We start from the raw sequence: 20,007 nt of genomic DNA on the forward strand, positions 1-20,007 counted from the left end.
AGGGTAGTGTTAATTATCCTAACAGATTGTTGGATAGATTAAAAATACAAAAATTAATACAATTATTTCCTCTCCCGTAAGCCATTTTCTTTGGTTTTAAACAAAATTTTATTAGAAATAACCCTTATTTCAAACTGATACCCTGTGCTTTCTATGAAAAATGCATACCTATTGCCTCTAAATTTAATTTCCTCTATGTAATTGCACACAAACTATCACTTTACCTCAAGTTTACTTCGTGCTTTTACTATAGGACATAAAAAATGAGTTCGAAGCAGGGAAAATCTTACTGCCTCCCATGCTGTCACTACTGTTCTTACTACCAGCTTCTCTGACATTTCAGTACCAATCTTATGTGTGATGCTAGGACTACAGAAACTCTAGTGAGCAAAAGTCAACAGAAATCCTTGGGTTATGTGGGGTAAATGGGGAGTTAAAATATTCCAGCAGTGAAAAACTTGTGATTCTGGTATTTCTTTCACTGAACATCATCTCCACTGTTTTTTGCAGCCTCCTCTAATCAGTGCTGTCCTTCTGTTGTTCAGCCTGGAAATCTAAGCACTATGGAAGATGGTATGTTGTGTATGAACTCAAAGTGTGAGGTGTGTATTGGAATGGTGTAAAAGATAGGTCACAAGATTTCAAGCTGAAATAAAGGAGATGCTGTCCAAGGAGAAGTCTTGCCAGCCTGCCATGAGGCATGCTAAATGGGAATGTGTTATAGAATATGACTGAGAGATGCAAGGTGCATTTTAAACTTAGCAAATAGTGCAAAGCATATCGAGAAACAGACTCTCTGTTGTTGATAAAAATATTTTCTCTCTCTTATGTTTTATACAATTGTTTTAAAAAAATTATTTCTATTATAGATCCTGAAATATATATAAAAGCACATCATAAAAATATTATTTATTTTTTTGCTGACTAAACATACAGGTGTACCATAATTTGTGGTTTGCCTTCTTTTCACCCATTAATATCATTCCCACTGGATCTCTTCTACTCCATTATCTGAAAGTTACTTTGTTAATCAACTCTATAAATACGGCTTTGCAGAGCTACATGCTTATTTTAGCCACAGGTTAGCCACTGTGGAGAACACAGCAATAATAGGAGTGTTTTTTTACTGCTTCCTTTTCAGTTCAATGTTATATATATCATAAATTTATCAAGCTGAATGAGCACTGATTAGCTGCACCTTATAGGCCTTGTACTGCTGGTAGATAGAGAGGATTTTCCCTGGAGATAATTTTGTAGAGAAAAGGGATCTGAGATCTGTTTGGACATTGACCATAAAATTCCTGCATGAGTGATTCTTTATTTTGCTAAAGGTTTTGTTTTCCTTTAGAGAAAAAAAGTCCCAACAACATAGCAGCATATCAGGTAAAACTAAAATTCTAATCAGAGATTCATTGCATATATTGTAGATGTGTGATTCGGGAGGGGTTTAGCAATCCAGCTGAAATGGGCAGCAAGTGTTCGGAATTTGGCAGCTCTGTCATTTCCTACTGCTTAATCTGTTCATTTTAGTGTCAAAAGGAGTTACAAGATAGACCAATCACCAGAGTGACATTAAGAAAATCTGTTCTTTTCATTGCTCTGCCTGATGTTTTAGCAGGTGAATTGTGCCGAATATTATTACACTGATTAGAGTAAGCATTAGGGTCATTGGAGGGTCAAGTTTTCCTTCTTTGACTGAATGTGAAACACTGCTTTTAGAACCCTCCAAATGGCCTAACACCTCCCTCACTTATCTCTTACAAAAAAAGCGTATTTGACAGAAAATGCAATCTCTCCTTCTTTCTCAAAGGACACACTGGAGGTGCAATGGAATAGAGGCCTATCATCCTGCTGAATTTCTCTGTTTGGGAAGGTGGTGATAATGTCACTAAGTGGCTTCAATAATATACTTCTTTCTCCTCACTCTCCCTGGGAAAACCATTTGAGATTATTCTGCTCTAGAAGAGAGCAGAAGCAGCTAGGGCTTTAAATAGCTCTAAAGGATTTGAGTCTAATTGCATAAATCCTGTAGATGCAAAATACCTTCTGATCCCTTAAACTTTACTGAATCTGCAAAACTAGACTGCGGCTCAAGTGTATCTTGACTTTAAGACTTTGTTTACGTTTGAAATAATTGTAGAAGATGGGTCTGTGAGAGAAAGATATTGATGAGAAAATTCAAGATAAAGGTCTAGTTGCTTCATTTTAGATGATTTTTGGTGTTATAATAGTAAGTGGCATATGGTTATATGGTAATTTAAAAAAAAATTGTCTCTAGTTTACCCAAAAAGTGAAAGATTTGTGAAAAGATAAACAAAGACCTTAAACATCCAGCTTAAATATATAACAAAGCTAACTAACTATTGCTGCTTTACCATACCTGGTCTTGGTCAAATCGCTGAGCCTTCTTCCTCCATTTTTCTATATATCTTACTGCTTAAGGATGTCAATTTTCATGCATTACATCAGACAATCATGCCAGTGATAACTTCTGAGATTACCTATTGTTTCACTTAGACAAGCATGTAAGAAATTATGTATTTGTAGTTTATGTAGAGTCACACACAGTTCAACAGAAAATCAAAAGCTGACTAGTCAGCACAGGTTTAATATATTTATGAAGATATAACAGCATGTATTTGATATTCTCAGTTGCCAAACTGTTCAGAAGCCCAAATTGGACATATCCTGCTTCAGAATTTAGATATGGGAGAGGCTTGTGAAGGAATTTATGTAGTTCCACTTGGAGTAAGAAGTTATTTTAGAGAAATAACATGTTTTAAGCATTAATTTCAAACAAAAATACAGAAATTTTGATAAATATGTCACCAGAAAATTTTTCATCTCCATGAGTATTTGAAAGAGATAATTGCATTAAAAAGTCCCTTCTGTCTGAGATATATAAAATGTTACAGCATAAATACCATGTATCTGTTTTTAAACTCTTGAGAGTCCTCTAGTTATGAGCTATTGTCTTCAACCTATTTATTTATTAAATCATATCTTGAACTAAAATACAAATTTCTATATTTCCTAATTCTCACTTTCCTTTTGAAAAAAAAACCAACTTATGTTCAATAAATGTTCAATCCCCATGTATATATTTTAATAGTGCTGGGATTGCTACTTTTAGTTGCATTACAGGTATTTGCGTCTACTATAAAACCTAATCTAAGAAACTTTTTAATATCGTTAATAAAACCCTTTTAGATATTTCTTATCTTTGTGTGTCTTTGTAATAATTTCTGATCTCCCTTTCATCACTGTGTGCCATCTTTACCACTACAATTTTGATTCTGTCCGCTGTAGTATGTCACCTTTCTTGTATTTATCAAAATTGACACTCGTCAAGAAATGCTGGTAGTTCTCACTGTCTCTTTCAAAGGGGTGTTATGCTCTCTATGGGGAGATGCAGAGAGCTCAGAGATGGAAAATAAATCTTCAATTTGTCTGCTATTCTTAGAAAGTTTTCTTCTTAAGAAGTATGACAGCAGGAACTTTTGCCACTAATGTTTTGAAATAATATATATTAAGATGTTATCAGTTAGGATGCCATGATATACGTACATGTTATCCACCAGAAATTAGTAAATAATGCTATCCAGAGTTAAAGAGGAAAGTTAAAAATAGGTGAAATATGCATGGTAAAAAAAATCCATACAAGGAAATGTAGTACATGGAAATGTAATACAATGTGTTTAACTTGTTCTATGAAACTTGCCTCTTTTCAAGTGTTGTGAGCTAAAAATATGTCTTATTGTATCTTCATTCAAATACAGTGAAAAAAAAAGCAATTTTTACTTTCCAGAGGGTACCTTGATAGGACAGCCCAACATCAAGAACCTGGCTGTACCTGACAGGGACACGGGACATGTTCATGGTGGCTAAGGAGGCCCTCTTTTCCACAGCTGGAATTCAGTTTTGAGTGGCAGTGTGTCTGATGCTGAAAAACATGGCCTGACACGCTACATTTGTCACTCTTGTTCTAATTTTTCTCTGTGGTAATATGACTGTTAAGGAAAGGAGGATTTTCTAAGTATAATGAAAATACTCTCTGGTTAGTTGTTTTCATGGATAGAAGATATTTTCTGTGATAGAAGCTGATGGATTCCTATTGAATGTATCCCATAAATGAAAGCAACCCATTACTTTAAGTAGCACATGAATCTATGCATTAGAAAATACATATAAGAGAATATCAACAGAGTACCTTTTGTGCCTTCTACTTGAAACTGTTTGCTTTGTAGCAATGTTTAGAAGTTGCTCAATACTGCACACTGTTAACAATGATACAGTACCAGAGGCTCGTGGCCTGTTATCAGAACTAATCACAGTACAGAGAGAGCTCATGCTTTGCCTGAAGGTCTTGCAAGATGGACTACTTGCTATTCTTCTATGTTTTAGTGAATGTGCTAAACAGGAGTGTACACTAGAGAAAACAAATGCTATCTTCCTGGTCTCAATGGCTAATCTGATAGAAATTAAAGATGAGGATCATTGTATTGGGTTTCAGTGGCAACTTTTGAGGTTGGAGAGTACAGGGGCAGCTTCATTTAAAAGCTGCTGGAACCTTTAGAGCCACTGACTAAAGCTGAGCCCATCAGCAATAGTAATAGCACCCCTGTGATACCTTATTCAAAAATAGGTAGAGAAATCCCTGTTGCAGAACAGCAGCCAGAGTGAGACTAATGTGAGGAAAACAGCCCTGCAGACACAAAGGTCAGTGCAGAAAGAGAGGCAGGAGTTGTTCCAGATTCCAGAGCAGAGATTCCCCTGTAGCCTGTGTTGAGCCAGGCTGTGCCCCTGCAGCCCATGGGGGTCGATGGTGAGGCAAATATTTACCCTCAGTCCATGGAGGAACCTATGCTGGAAGAGGTGGATGTCCAAAGGAGGCTGTTACTCCGTGGGAAGCCCTCACTTCAGTGCAGTCTCCTGGCAGGACCTGTGGATTTGTGGGAGACCCACACTGGAGCAGGCTCCTGCAGGATTTGTGACTCCACAGGGAACTCAGGCTGGAGCAGCCTGGTCCTGAAGGACTGCTCCCATTCCTGGGGAGAAAAGCCTTGTTAGAGCAGTTCATGAGCTACAGCCTGTGGGAAGGAGTCATGTAGAAGTTCATGGAGAATTGTATCCAATGGGATGTACCCCGTGCTGAAGCAGGGGAAGAGTGTGAGTTCTCCCTCTGAGGAGAAAGGATGAGGGGAGATGTGATGAACTGACTGTAATCCCCCTTCTCTGTGCCATTGTCATGGGAAGATGGAGAGAAAATTGTGGGAGTGAGACTGAGCCCAGGAGCAAGCAGGGAGTGAGAGGAAGTTGTTTGTAGGTTTAGTTTTTATTTCTCATTATCTTGCAGTGACTTCATTGGCAATAAATTAAATTTATTCTCTGAGGTGAGTCTGTCTTTCCCGTGATGGTAATTGTGAGTGATCTCCCTTACCCTTAGCTTGACTCATGAGTCTTTTGTTATATTTACAGTCCCCTGTCCAGGTGAGGAAGGGGAGTGATAGAAAAGCTTGTTGGGCACCTGTCATGCAGTCAGGGTCACCCCACCACTGCCATTTAGAGTTTAAAAATAGGTAAAGAAGATGAGACCACCTTGACGCCAATGTTTTCCTATTATTGTATATAGGTGTGAAATCTCAAGGTTACTTTAAAGAATTAATTTGTTGTAGTTATTTCACTCATGCACCCTAACTCATCACACTAGAGGAAACCTTGGTGATAAAGGATGACCCCTCACAACAAATTGTATCTAGGAGGGCAGATCAAACACCAAAATGTGAGTTTCCACAAGTTGCTGCTCTAAACAGCGATTGAAATACTTCAGGGACTCATAGCTGACAACCCAATGTTCAAGAAAGATGATGAATGAAAAGGTGGATAATTGCAAGGAAAACATCTGACAGTTTCATTTAGTTAAAATTCTAGCTACAGTTATTTGGAAGGATTGATTTTATTTTGCTTTGCAAGGGACCAAGTAGGAGGCAAGGAGCAAGCGCAGGAGGCAGCTCAGTAAAAGAACACCTATTTTGACCTGTGATACTGACTGGACCATGCATTTTACAAAGAAAATTTACTATACTAGCTGTGTAACACAGCAATTGTTACCTCTGCTGAAGGTTGATTTTGGATTCAGATTTGATTTAGATTTTTACAGCCAATATGATTTGTGTCTCCTGGATATACTTGGATGTCTGTACTTCCTTAAAATAACACTATATACAAATATGAATTCACATAACTCTTTACTTGCTCATTCTAAAATGGATTGAATCATTCAGGATCTGATTTAGTATCTTTGTCTAGCATAGTAAATTGTGTTATCCCAGGAGGGATTGAGTGTGAACATTCCTGTTGTGTATTTTGCTATTTAGAGGCCAGTGTTGTTGCTCCTGGAGTGGGAGAACTCTTTGAAATGGTGCTGGTTTTGCTCTATTTTGTCCTTTGCAAAGCATTATTCTGAGGTAAACTCATGTGAACATCCAGCTGTTTCATGGGGCAGAAACTTTTGCAGGGATGGTTCAGTGCTTTGGATAGGTTTCCACTGAATACTTTTGTAAGGTAATGTTACTGTTCTTCATTACTGGGGATGTCTCACTGTTTTCATTACTTGTAGAAGAAGCTCTGTTTCTTTCCTCTTGTAATGCTGTCAAATACTTAGCAGGGATATTACTGAAAATAAATCAATAGCAATAGTGCACTAATGCAAGTGCTTCTCTTTCATGAGCAATGGAGAACAGCAAGGTTAGCAGGGAAGGTTATAGGCAGCCATACCTCATACATATCTCAATGGATTTTGTACACAAACTCTGCATTTAATATTTCAGCCCATTAGCTGTTATTATTGGACTAAGTGAATCTAAAATAAAATAAAGCTGAAATCCTGAATTTCTTACACTATTTTCAGAGAGTGATTAAGTGAAACCGTTACTTAAAAGCCCTATTTTTTTTTTTTAGGGGACAAAGTTGTTGAAAGAAATGTATACTTTTCAGAATTAATAGTATAATTTCATTAGAAATGAGGAGCCTTTTGTAAGAGAGCAGAGTAACAGAGAGGAAGAGAGAGGAAAAACTTACACTGTTGAGGATTCCAAATTTCACTTTTTGTCTGAGACTGCTGAAAATGATGTATAGTCAAATAAAAATTACCATTTAAATAAGATTTTAAACACCAGAAAATGATGTACAAAATGTACAGAAGGATATGAGAAGGTCCTCCAGCTCATCTTTGGACATTTCTATGTCCTTGTCCTGCAGAAGACAACATCTGCAGTGTACACTTCCTGAAATGTAATCTAACTGAATTTTACAACATTACTGATCCATTGGTGATGTGTTCTAATGCTTGCTTGTAGAAATTACCCTAAAATGTGCTTTGTGATAATTGCATAATATTTCTTTTTGAGCTACTCAGAATGCTTAATGGAGAGTAGTTTAATCTCTTTACAGTGGTCTTTTACATCCCTCAGTTTTGTCTTCTCTAAACTGAATAACAGCTATTTGTTTCATTTGCTGTCACATTTATTTTTATTTGCTGTCACAAAGTACAGATTCAAGATCACTGTTTGCTGTCTAGAAGTGTGACTTCCCATTACAGAGATAATTTTGAATTGAAACTTTTCCAGGGCAGAGTAGTCTAAAAATACAATTTCCTTTGTATCACAGACAATTTCTAGTCTACGCTTTAAGGTTTTGTAATTACTTTTTTCATTAAGCCTGCTTATTCTGACTTGAGGTCACTTTCTGACCAGCAATATTCCATTTTCCACTGATCTTTACAGGTCAGTAAGTTCAGTTACAATTATTTAACCATAAGAAATCCGTTTTCTCGTCTGTTGGTACATCTGGATAAGATTAGGTTTTATGCTCAGAAATGTGATGAAAGTCTCAATAGTTCTTCTACATGTGAGATTTTAAGCTTACTATCCATGAAGTATTTCAGTTAGCAGGAACTGTTTGCTTAAAGGGCCACATTGCTGCAGTGAATGCTGGCTCTGTGCTGAGCCTTTCGGCGCAGTCTGTGAGGCGGATTGTCTTACAGCACTTCATCTGAAACACCTTCATTCACTGACTTACAGACGTTTTTCCTTGAATGTGCTGAGAGTATCAACCTGCCTGTGGCTTTTCATAACGTGATTGGTTTTTTTTTTTGGTTGTCTTGATCTTGTCATTGTCTTTCATGTAGCACATCAGTAAATGGGATGAAATTCAAGTTCTTTCTTTGAAACCCATTGTCTCAGTCTCCTCAAATAACACTAAGAATAAAACTAAGGCCTGTCTGTAATTAAACTTATTAGCCTCCTGTACTACAGACATTAGATTTTGCTTTACTCTTTATGCTTGTGGACTCTCATATACATAATGTAGGTCCCCTGCATATCAACTATAAACAATAGCAGAGATTCTCAGTTTTAGGATAAGGTTGCTCATTCATTTTGCTTTGTCTGTGTTTGTGAATGGATTATTCTCCCAGTGTGGCATTTTAAGGAGTTATCAAACATGTGTGGAATTTGGTAAATGAAATAAATTTTGAGAATTTATTTCTTTTTTAATTTTCAAAGTTGGAACATGACTTTTGCAGCATTTTATATTTTCCTAATGTTATTCACTGGTAGTTATTTCCTGGAATAGAAACACTACAAAATGAGGGTTTTGCCCCCATTTAGATAAAATTCATATTCATTTCCAGGTTTGGTTTGTTGTTTTTTATTTTTTTTTTACATGTTGTTTTGTTAGTTCAAACAGATCCATACACATAGATTAATACCTAAAACCATCACTGAATCATGTTTATGATTTTTATATTTTTTTACACATGCATTGACGTAAAGAAGAGTCATTATGTGTTTACTACTTGTGAAAGTCCAGATGGTTTTGATGCTAAGGACCCTGAGTACCCATATGTGGCTAAATAAACAAATGTGTGTTGATTTTCAATGCTTCCACACAACAAACATTCCTACTGACTAGAAGAAAAGGCCAAGATGCCAACCAGAACTTCTAGAATATCTGCTACCTTTGTTTGTTTACAGTTTCAAGTGTTTAAAAACTGTGCATCCACAAAAAAAAAAAAAAAAATAGAGATCTATCATAGTACTAGGATTGACATATTTTCCTTTTTCACTTCTCAAGTTCTTGCAGAATTCTGTTCAATTTTTTTAAATGGCAAGAGAAATAATATAGCTTGCTCTTCTGTTAGAGAAACTTTAATTATAGTGCTTGCAGGTGAGAAGAGAGGCAGTAGGTCATGTCTTTATTAAAACATATCTAATTAAGTAATCTGGATAAAGCTTTCCCTTCTTAAAATATGTCACATTTTTGATAAAATTCTGACAGCTGATTGGGCTGGAGTTAAAGAGTAAGTTTCGGGTCAACCAGTGCACTCAGATGTGGCTTTCCCATTGAAGCCACACTCAGCCAAGGCACCAGGAGTCAGTTTTAATGAGGCTGGAACTGCCTCTGAAGGAGACAGATCATGAATTAGTCACAGAAGAAGAAGGAGACATAAAGGTGCATACAGAGGATCTAAAGCAGTTTAGCCAAACAAAGACAGGTGATTTCCTACTGATGGCCCTCACAAGTTCCTCAGAATGAAAGTAACAAATGGCAGAGGCATTGTCACTAGGTTATGATGACATTTCTTTAGAAGCTGATTGTTGTCAAGGATATAACTCTAAAGAAGAATCAGAGAAGGGCTTTTCTGAATTTTGGTTGACATCTCCTATTTATCCTTGTGCATGGCAGACTGCTTCAAATGGTGGCAAGATTTGTCTCATGCCATAACTGTGATATCCATTTTGTGTTTACGGCTACATGAGCAAATGATGATGTCAAAGTAATGAATTTGATGGAAAATCTGAAGTCTGATTTAATGGTAATTAAAATTAAACCTTGAAAGAAGATCTATTCATAAAAACTGCCTTATCAGTGGAGGGGCTGACATTTCTGTGATTTCTTTCCTACTTCATATTCTGGAGTGTGTCGCCTAATGTTAGTAAATTTATCCTCATAATGAAGTTATGATTTAATAAAATACTATTGCATCTGTTTACTTAGAAATAACTGAGGCAAAACTTGAGTGGACAGGCCTTAACAGTATATTTATTTTATTATTTATGATTTTTTTTATTGCATTATAACTACTAGTCTCTTAGACCTTTTGAAAACCCAGTATTTAGAGTAGATATATTCAGCAGCTGAATTATATTGATGTTGCTCTGTAATGTTCAACCTCCAAACTCAGCAAAATTCTTGCAGAAGCAAATTACAGTTTTAGTATGGAGAGGATTTGAGGAAACTGAGACCCCCTGTCATGAAGTCGCTTGCTTAAGGTTGCATGAGTAGTCCAAAATAGAGGAGATTTAGGAGTGGACCACAAGAACAAGACCATCCTTCCTCCTTGTAAGTAATGGATCTGAGTAGAAATATATCTGTCTTGTTGGTGGTTTTAGATAACAAAATGGAATTATCGCAAATACACTTACTGATTTTTTTCAGAAAGCTGAGAAAATATAAATCTTGATATTCTTTTTCTGCATATGCTGTCATTATAAAAGCTATGCCAGTTAGAGTTGTTTTAGCTAATTTATTGGTTTGATGCATCATAAATAACTCAGTAGTTTTATTCACTATAGGCAGAAATACTTGTGTTATTCTCAACTTTTCCAGCACAGCTACTACTTGCAATTCTGCAAACCTTAACTACTGTGAGTGGTTCCAGCTAAGTCAATTAGTTTAATGAAGCTAACTTAGAGTAATAGGAATTAAGTCACTGCTGAAAACTAAGCTACAGTCAACTATGTTCTTTGTGATAATTTATGCAAAAAACCACTTTTGATTCTAGGATACAGTGGCAAAATATTCCAGTAATAAAACATGTCAGAACATATATTAAACTGTTTCAAGAACTGCTTCCCGGCATAAGATAGCATTTTATTCTTTTGATGTTATTTGAGTATGCAGAACATTACAGTCTGTGCTCAACTGAATTAGCACAACTGAACATTCTCACCATTTAAAGCCTTTAAAACCCTGAATCAGATCCTAAAAACCTCCATTCTCCTATTTTCTAAATTTTGTGATTGTTTTGGTTGTTTGGCTGTTTGGTTTTTTAGGGGGAATTCTTTGTAAGTGTTTGGTGCTTTTTATTTTCTTTCATCTTTTATACATGCAGCATTAAAATCTGGTTACTGAGAAAAGCATGAAAATTATAATTTTGCAAAGCACATTCATTCTTGGAGTAGTGTTTTAAAGATAAACCCAGCATAACAAAATATGCTAAGACAATAAGACTTGCCAGCATTACTAATGATGTAAAGCTCTTTTCAAATAGTCTTCCTTCTCCAAAATGATTGGTGAATTTGGTCATTATATCTAATTAATTTTCATTTTAATGAAAAGCAAATTATATATTAGCATTTGTGAGCATTAGCCTTTCTGTGTCAGCGTTAATTTTAAGAAAGCAGTCTCAAAGCAGTTTTCTAATAAAATTTGTGTAGACTGAAAGCACAATCAAGGGTGGCATGAATCAGTTTCTTAGGGGCGCAGGGCTCCAAGGCTACAGACCTCCCTAAGACAAGGAATATTTCCAGTCCATACTGCTGTTCTGATTTACTTAAAATATATTCGAATGTCTTGACTTTTCTTCTGGCTACCAACATGTGTCCACAGAGATAAACCCCTTCCATTTCTAAGACAAATATATATACCCATCAAGAAACCCCAGGATACATGATCGTATTTATTTATCCAGATTGTGATGTCTTTTTCTGTTGATCATGTTTTAGTGTTGGGATCAGTGAACTATGAAGCTGTATATTTCTGAGTTTTCCTTTGTCTAGCAAAGAGTCTAGAGTATGATCATTTCCTCTCTACTTGGACCAATTTTCTTTACAACTGAACAGAGACTTTTAATCGTTTGGCAGGAAACCAACATGTTTACTGAAAGAAAGTGAACTTCCTCAGACTTTTCAGAGCTTCTCCCTAATGGTTTTTTTCAACGCCTGATTATTTCATAGTTTTGTGAATATACTAATTGAACATGAAAATCCAAATAACAAGGGAAGAGCCTAGAAACAGCAGTACCTGCTAGTTTTTACTACTTCTGTTATAGTCAGGACAATATTCTGAATATTCCTCAACTGCTTCTTCAGAGGCTTATTCACAAAAAAACCCCACTAGTTAACTAAATTGAGAATCTTCTATATACTTTTGAAGTTTACTATTGATTTAATCTTTATTTTTACTTGATTATGAAATGTATAAATCTATAATTATTCCAAATAGAAAAACAAAACATTTTAATTTGACATATTGAACATCTACTAATAAAGAAGATTTATATGCTTAAATGAAAATTAAAATACATGCATTGGCCTGGTTTGACAGCAAGCTTATAAGCTATAATGATGCTTATATTTCATTTTCTGGTAATGGAATTCAATGGTTTAGGGGCTCTGTGTATCTAAAAGTAATCAAGAAAAAATCACATTGGAAAGACTGACATTTCAATAACAATCAATACTGTTTTGACATCAGAAAAATGCAGATGTTCAGACAGTATGCCAGATTCTGAGTGTAGCTGTTTTCCAAAGTAGGCAAGTTTCTGAAGATAACCTGCTCTCTGAAGCAGTTACTGAAATAGAGCTGCAATGAGTTATGCTCCCCCAGAACTTTCCTGTACAGAATTTATTCTACTCAAGTAAAGCTGCCTTTACAACCCTCACCATTTGAAGTTGCAGGTAATGCAGTACTTTAAGTGCAAACAAGTTTCTGTGTATTCTGCTAAGTTCTTAATCTTAGCACCAGTGAAGTGTGAAGATAGGCTTGTGACTTTTGTATCATATTTCTCAAGTAACTTATTAAAACTGACTCTTACGTTTTAGAGATGATTGTTAAAGTGAACAACTTCATTGAGATGAAAATATCTTTTCCCTGAAGCATCTTTGCCATCTTTTCAGGCCATTATTTGCAGCAGGACCTTATATCAAATTTGCATATGAAAAGTTGTTTCCAAAATTATGACGTCCAGCAATGTTTTCTTGACTTCTTCCTACGTTTAAGTTACAGATTCAGTACTTCAAAAACTCATAAAATTTGGTTGAAATCAGTGAAAAATGTTTTTCTACTTTTTAACTTCTTTTCTCATGGAATTACTTTCAAAAGGTAACAAGTACAACAAATATTTAACTTGATAGTCTGTTAGTTTATTAGTCAAAATTAGAAATGGATTTACTTTTCTTCCAAATACTTACCACACTTGTAAGCTTGTGAGATCCTAAAGGGAAAATCTTAACAGAATATAAACCTGCTTTGTTTGCCATCAAGCAGCAAAGTACATGTTTGTTAATTTTGATTGGTTACTATCAAATTTGATGATATTTTATCAAGTAGCTATCTCCTGCTCTTGATAAATAAACTACTGGTTTATTCAGCTCAATTGAAATGACCCTCACACCCAAAATCTCTTTTATGCAGTAACATTTTATAGTGGCACATTGACTGCACCAAATCAAGAGTTGCTTTATATTTGCTCACATTTTGACTTAATAACATGTTGAGCTATGCAGATAATTTATTCACATAATTTCAGTTTGGCTACAAAACAAAGAATTAAATTCAGCATAAGTTAAATGGGTTTGGCTTTCTCTAACAAGAAAATTTTTCATTTGTCACGTCAGGTTTAATGGATGCATGAGAAATGCTTAATTTCAGAGGGTTTTGGGTTTTTTTGGTTTTGTTTGTGGTTTTTGTTGTTTTGGTATTTTTTGTTCAAAGCAGGGGAGTTTTTCAAATGAATTCCTGAACTGCATGAAAACTTGAAACAGAGCAAGAAATAATGGTTGTGCTGATGACACATCGATTATGCTCCCAGAAAATGGTATTTAGAGAGATCAGCTGATAGGTAAAATGATATGATTTAGCCATTTATCTCTTAGATTATTTTTGTATGGGTGTGTAAGACAAGATTAGACATTCCTCTTCTGCAAGCAGTACCCTTTGCCTTGCATGACATGGTACTATCCAAGTTGATGGATAGTTTAGATACTCTAAAACTTAATCAGTGTGAATGTTTTATACAAAATTAATAATTTTGAATAATAAACATTAACTATTACTAAATAGGCTTTAAAATAATTTTGGTTCAAAGATAAAAAAATAGGTTTTTTGTAATATGTTGCATATGACTAGCTATTTTTGTATTATTTGTAACAATAATTGAAACATTAAATACTTCTAAACATGATTATCTATTAAATTAAACTTTTGACTATCGCTAATCAAAGATTTATATGAATATCTTTATCTAAAGCCAATTCCTAGTCATATATGTTCATGTTTCCATTATATTAATTTGAAAGGAGCTGCTGCAGAGGATGAAGTGGAAGCATGACTCTTGGTTAAATATTAAGGTTTCAGGATTTTGCTAGTACTATAATGGTACACTGTGCAATGAGAGAAACACATACACAGGCACTTTTTGTTTGCATTTTATATTAGAAAAATTAAGGAGACTTCTAAAGAGCTTTCTGAAACTGAAAAAAATTAATTTTTAGGATATATGCATTAGAAAAGTAGACCAAGTCAAATATCTTGGTTTAGTTAATAACATTTTTGGTATAATAATAGGAAATACCAATTTAAGGACAATCTAGACTGAGGTAGGAACAGGAATTATATATACTGCAGAGTTTTCTGATCTTAAAATACATTCCAGCCTCTTTTATGTGCAAACCACATAAGAGCAGGTGGTAATAGCTGCTGAGTCCATCTTATTAGCTGCTTTCAAAAATAATTCATTCCCAGATCTGTACCTAAGGATAAGATTGTATAGAACTGAGGTAATTGAGAAGACCTTTGAGAAAGTAAGATGAACATATGAAACCAGTCCCCTTCTTTTAGCTGACATGCACTGTCCTTCCCAGACCTAACCATATCTTTGTAAAGCAGTGATCTTTGGGAGCTGAGACCTTGAGCCAGTGCTTGCCTTCTCTGTGTTTGTCAGCGCAAGAGTTAGAGTGTCATGAACAGAAATTTCTCTTCCAGTGCTGGAATGCAGAAAGGGAAGGCAAAGAAAGTGTAAACGTCTTGGTTTATTGGTGATGCAGAAATTTTGCATTTAATAAGAAACAAAAAACATAAGCAATTGCCAAAATGGTTATTTTGGACGTCTGTATTAGTTCTGTTATTCCTCTGTGCAGCAAAAAATGTCATCGTAGTGCACATTTTTTGAATGATGAAAAGAATTTATGTCAGTTTTGTGTCATTTCTTGTTTTAGGAGCATTTCCTCCACCAACAAAGTTTTATAAAATATTTGTAATGAGCTGTGAATTCCTGTGAATTCAGCAAAGATTGCATGGATGAATTTTAGTGTAAGTTGGAATGACAAATAATTGCAGCTGTAGAAATTGGATTCACGATGGTCAAACACACTCCACAAAGGCATGTGTATGCACATTGAACAGATTATCTGCCAAAAGGGAACGTAGTGCAGTTGACTATAGCTGTGCTATAAAATCTCTTTATGTGCCGGTGGCATTTAGAAACTTCTAAAATCTTTGTAGAAAGCAGACTTGCCAACTGTTGACATATTTTCTAAAAAAACCTTTTCTGTACATGTAAGCACTTGGTATCAGCTGCTTCACAAAGTCAAGTTTAAATGAAATGAAATGTGCAGTAATCCTGGCCATTAACAGTAATTTAAAGTTAAATACAAGTCAAAAACAATGAGTCTAAGTTTAATTTCATTTGAGGTGATCTACTAGGAAAATTTGGCTATCTGTGTTTTAGAAAAGCTTAGGGCACAAAAAGGGTTTCCTTAGTGGGCAGAAACTATAATGCTCCTTAAAATTAAGCTCCTCTAAATAAGTCTGTATACATTTTAGTTTCTGGTCTATGTCTTTGAAGGTGGTTCATAGGTTTGCCCTGACTGTGGAAGCAAAAGTTCTGGTACATGAGTCTCTGATATTGTGGGGGAAGGATCCATGTCTCCAAACCATGATGATCTTTTAGTTGTGTAAGCCAAGATTAGCCAAATATCTGAGGGTTTTGGAAGAATATTTTTAATTTACTAGAGCATGTTGGAATTTCCTGAATACTGTTTCATAACTGGTAGAGGATGTATTTCTGGAAAATCTGTTTGTGCAAAAAGTGGCAAAAAGTGTGAAGAAATTCAGAAGAAAATTTGGGCACTAGAAAACATTAGAGAGAATCATCAGGGATATATTTACTAATCAGTGAATGCATATGGCTCGCTGAACTGTATCATTTTAAATAGGCAGGTAATGCCTTAAAGCCAAGTCTTATACCCTGGAATGTGCATTAAAATATCATTGGCATACAAAGGAAAAGATACTTGAACATCCTTAGGATACAGAGGCATTAATTACCCAGTTAACTAATATTTTTTGTTTGTGTTTGGATTTTTTTTGGGGGTTTTTTTTAATCTGTGTTGTATTAGAACTGAAGTATCAAGGCCTGAGATTTTTGCCAGCTTTGTCATTTGATTCATCTTCAGTTTTCTGATTAGGAGAGATCCCAGGTATTTCCTGTGTCTGGGATTTTGAGCTCATCCTTGAGAGAGGAATAAAATTAATTTGGGAAAATTTGAGGCATCTTGCTTGCTTTATTGTACCTTTGTAATTTTTCACAGAAGTGAATTCAATTTTCAGCTTTGAAAAAAACACAAATGCTTTGAGACAGGACCTTTTATTTAATTCCTTGTAATCTTTCTGCTAAATCAGAGGGTAATATGCATATTTTTGTAAAATAATTCTTTGTATAATGCATTTCACCTCATTGGCTCAGTTATTTATAAAATGTGCATTCCTAATGATTGTTTTTAATCTAGAATTCCTTTTGTTTGTGGTTTAGATATGTTAAAAGAAAGTGCTGAAAATGAAAGACAGAAAAAATAATTTATCAAATGAATCATATGAGAAAACTCTGTGCAAAAATTCAGCAGTCCTCATTTAACTCCTAATTGGAATATTTTCATGAAAGATTGTCTACCTTAATTATTCTAGTTTACCAGAGAACAAATAATAAGAAAATTTATGTAGCTGATTGTATTTGATCTGCTGCCATTAAAATATCTATGTTCAAATGTAGTTCCTCGTCTAAAATACAGATTACAATGAAGTGAGAGAGAGCATGAAGAGAGTAAACATAATGAGAGGATAGTTTGGTATGGCCTAAATGTCTAAAACTGGCTAAAATTTTCATGCTAGAGAAATTGAAAAATGAAGTCATCCTGAGTCCTAAATACCATTGAAAATTGATTGCAAACAGAAAATGAAAGTATACTGTTGAATCAGGGTTATATTACAACAGAGAAATGTTACTTATTTGAGAAAACCAGGTACTTTTATAACACTTTCTTGGGTTATTATTTTTGTTCTTTTACAGAATCACAGTCTTTAGACTGACTTTACCTTTTTTGAGGGAAAGATCTAATGGCATTTCTTTTGGGAAAATTCATTTTATAAAATCATTTTATGACATCTGCTTAAGTATCTCTCTTTTCTGGTTATAAAGTGAACTTGAATATTCATGTTTCAGTTAAGTTTCTAAATAAGATAAAGATAGGAACACAGTAAAATATTCTAAGTCTGAAGCTCTATGTCAGTGAGTTTCATAGAATCCTAGAATGGTTTGGGTTTGAAGTAACTTTTAGAGGTCATCTGGCCCAACCTTGCTGCAAGGAGCAGGAATATCTTTAGCTAGATCATGTTGCTCAGAGCCCTGTCCAACCTGACCTTTAACAATTCCAGGGATGGGAACTTTTATGGTTGCTCAGGGTCAGGCATCCAGAAATTCTAAACTAGAACTTTTATTTGTGGTCAGCACCAGGTGATTTTTAGGTGTCAAGTTGAATCTATCTTATCAGCGTGAAAGCTGTATATTGAAAGAACATGGACTACAGAATTCACAGATCAACTAAGTTATCTGCAGATGAAGTATTTTTCATTTGTTGACAGGAATTTCTGTATCCAAGTACTTGCACCTACAGAAACCCAGTACAAGAGAACTTTGGAAGCAAATCCAAACTGTTCTGCTTAACTGTTTGGGTTTTTGGCCGTGACAAAATAAATGATAGTGCTGCAGGCATATTATGAATGAGATACAAAATTGCAAAACGCTTTTGGGTTTGACTTGTTAGTTGAGATTTAAAGGAAAAAGATTCATGCATCACTACGTCATAAAATATATTTACAAGAAACAGAATTTACTATTATAAAGTTTGGGAGGAGCCTCAGCTGTAGTTACCATGGGATTGTGGACTTCACTATACAGCAAGGAGGAAGCAGGGAAACAAGTAAGAGTGCAACCATGGACTTCAGAAGAGCTAACTTTAGCTTCTTCAGGGATTTTCTTGGAAGAATCACATGGGAACATGTGGGAAGAGGAGTCCAAGATATATTCAAGGTTGGTTGATATTCAAGGATCACTTCCTGCAGGCTTAAGAACAATGCATTCTAATAAGCAAGAAATTGGGCAAAGGGGAGAAAAGACCTCCATGGCTGAATAAAGAACTTCTGTCATTTCTCAAGTAGGAGGAGGAAATACACAGGAGTTGGAAACACGGTGGGGCCACTAGGATGAAATTAGAAATGTTTTCAGAGAAAGTAGAAATGGGTATAAACCCAAGGCCCATCTGGAATTAAATCAGATCAAGGGTGTCATGGACAGCAAGAAGGGCTGCTTTAAAAACACCAAGAACAAAAGGAAAACTAAGGATAATGTGGACCCATTGCTAAATGGAGGCAGGGCCCTGGTAATAAAGGATGCAGAGGAGGCACAATTACTGAAATACTTCTTTGCATTGGTCTTCACTGACAAGGACAGCCCCCGAGAATCTCTGACCTAGAAGGGTAAAGGAATGTTAGAAGACTTTCCCTTGGTCAAAGAGGATTGAGTTAGAGGACTCCTAGGGAATTTGTCATCCACAAGTCCATGGGCCCCAAGGGAATGTATCCATTACTGCTGGGAAAACTGGTGGACGCAGTGATGAGGACACATGGTCATCTTTGAAAGATCATGGTGATGGAGAGACGTGTTTGAGACATGTTTTGCAAGAAAGCAAAAGTTTCCCCAGTCTTCAAAAATGGCGAGGAGGAGGATGCAGGGAACCACTGGTCAGTCAGTCTAAACTCAATCCCTAATGACCAGCTCATTCTGGAGGCCATCTCTAACCACAGGGATTACAAGAAGATGATCAAGAGTAGTCAGCATGGATTCATTAAAGGTGAATCATGCTTGACCAATCTGAATTCCTTCTACAATGAAACAACTACCTGGATGGGTGATGGGGGAGAACAGTGGATATTGTCAGTCTGAGCTTTAGCCAAGCTGTTGACAGTGTCTTTCCCAACATTCTTGTAGGCAAACTCAGGAAGTGTGGACTGGATGAGGGAACAGTGAGGCGGATTGAGAACTGGCTGAGTGGCAGATCCCAGAAGGACGTAATCAACAGCACAGGGTACGGTGGGACTCGTGTCATTGGTGCTGTCCACCGGGGTTCCATCCTGGGCCCACTGTTGTTTAAAGAATTCAACACTGACTTGGAGGAAGGGGCAGAGGCCTTCTCAGCAAATTCCTGCAGACACAAAGCCAGGAGCAGTGGCCCATACCCCAGAGAGCTGTGCAACCCTTCAGAAGGGCCTGGACAGGCTGGAGAGAAGGGCAGAGAGGGACCTTCTGAAACTGAACAAGGGCAGGTGCAGGTCCTGCTCCTGGGGAGGAACAACCCCCTGCAGCAGCACAGGCTGGGGGCTGAGCTCTTGGAAAGCAGCTCTGTGGAGAAGGACCTGGGGGTCCTGGTGGAAAACAAGCTGTCCATGAGCAGCAGTGGCCAAGGAGGCCAATGGGATCCTGGGGTGCATTTGGAGCAGCATTGCCAGCAGGCCGAGGGAAACGATCCTGCTCCTCTGCTCAGCCCTGGTGAGGCACATCTGGAATTCTGTGTCCAGTTCTGGGCTCCTCAGGACAAGAGAGACTTGGAC

General features: G+C 36.2%; 1 protein-coding gene across 6 annotated transcripts in view; it reads left to right on the forward strand.

Moving 5' to 3' along the window:
- The window catches only part of LRRC4C (leucine rich repeat containing 4C), a 482,349-nt gene that overhangs the window by 230,709 nt on the left and 231,633 nt on the right, over positions 1-20,007 (forward strand). Inside the window, exon 3 of one of the 6 annotated variants that reach the window (XM_058025527.1) lies at positions 511-573. The exons of the other annotated variants lie outside the window; for them this stretch is intronic. The gene's annotated coding sequence lies outside the window, so the exon portion shown is untranslated. The remainder of the gene's footprint in view (positions 1-510; positions 574-20,007) is intronic. 6 annotated transcript variants of the gene reach the window in all.

This window comes from Melospiza georgiana, chromosome 6, assembly GCF_028018845.1.
Source record: "Melospiza georgiana isolate bMelGeo1 chromosome 6, bMelGeo1.pri, whole genome shotgun sequence".
Taxonomy (NCBI): Eukaryota; Metazoa; Chordata; class Aves; order Passeriformes; family Passerellidae; genus Melospiza; species Melospiza georgiana.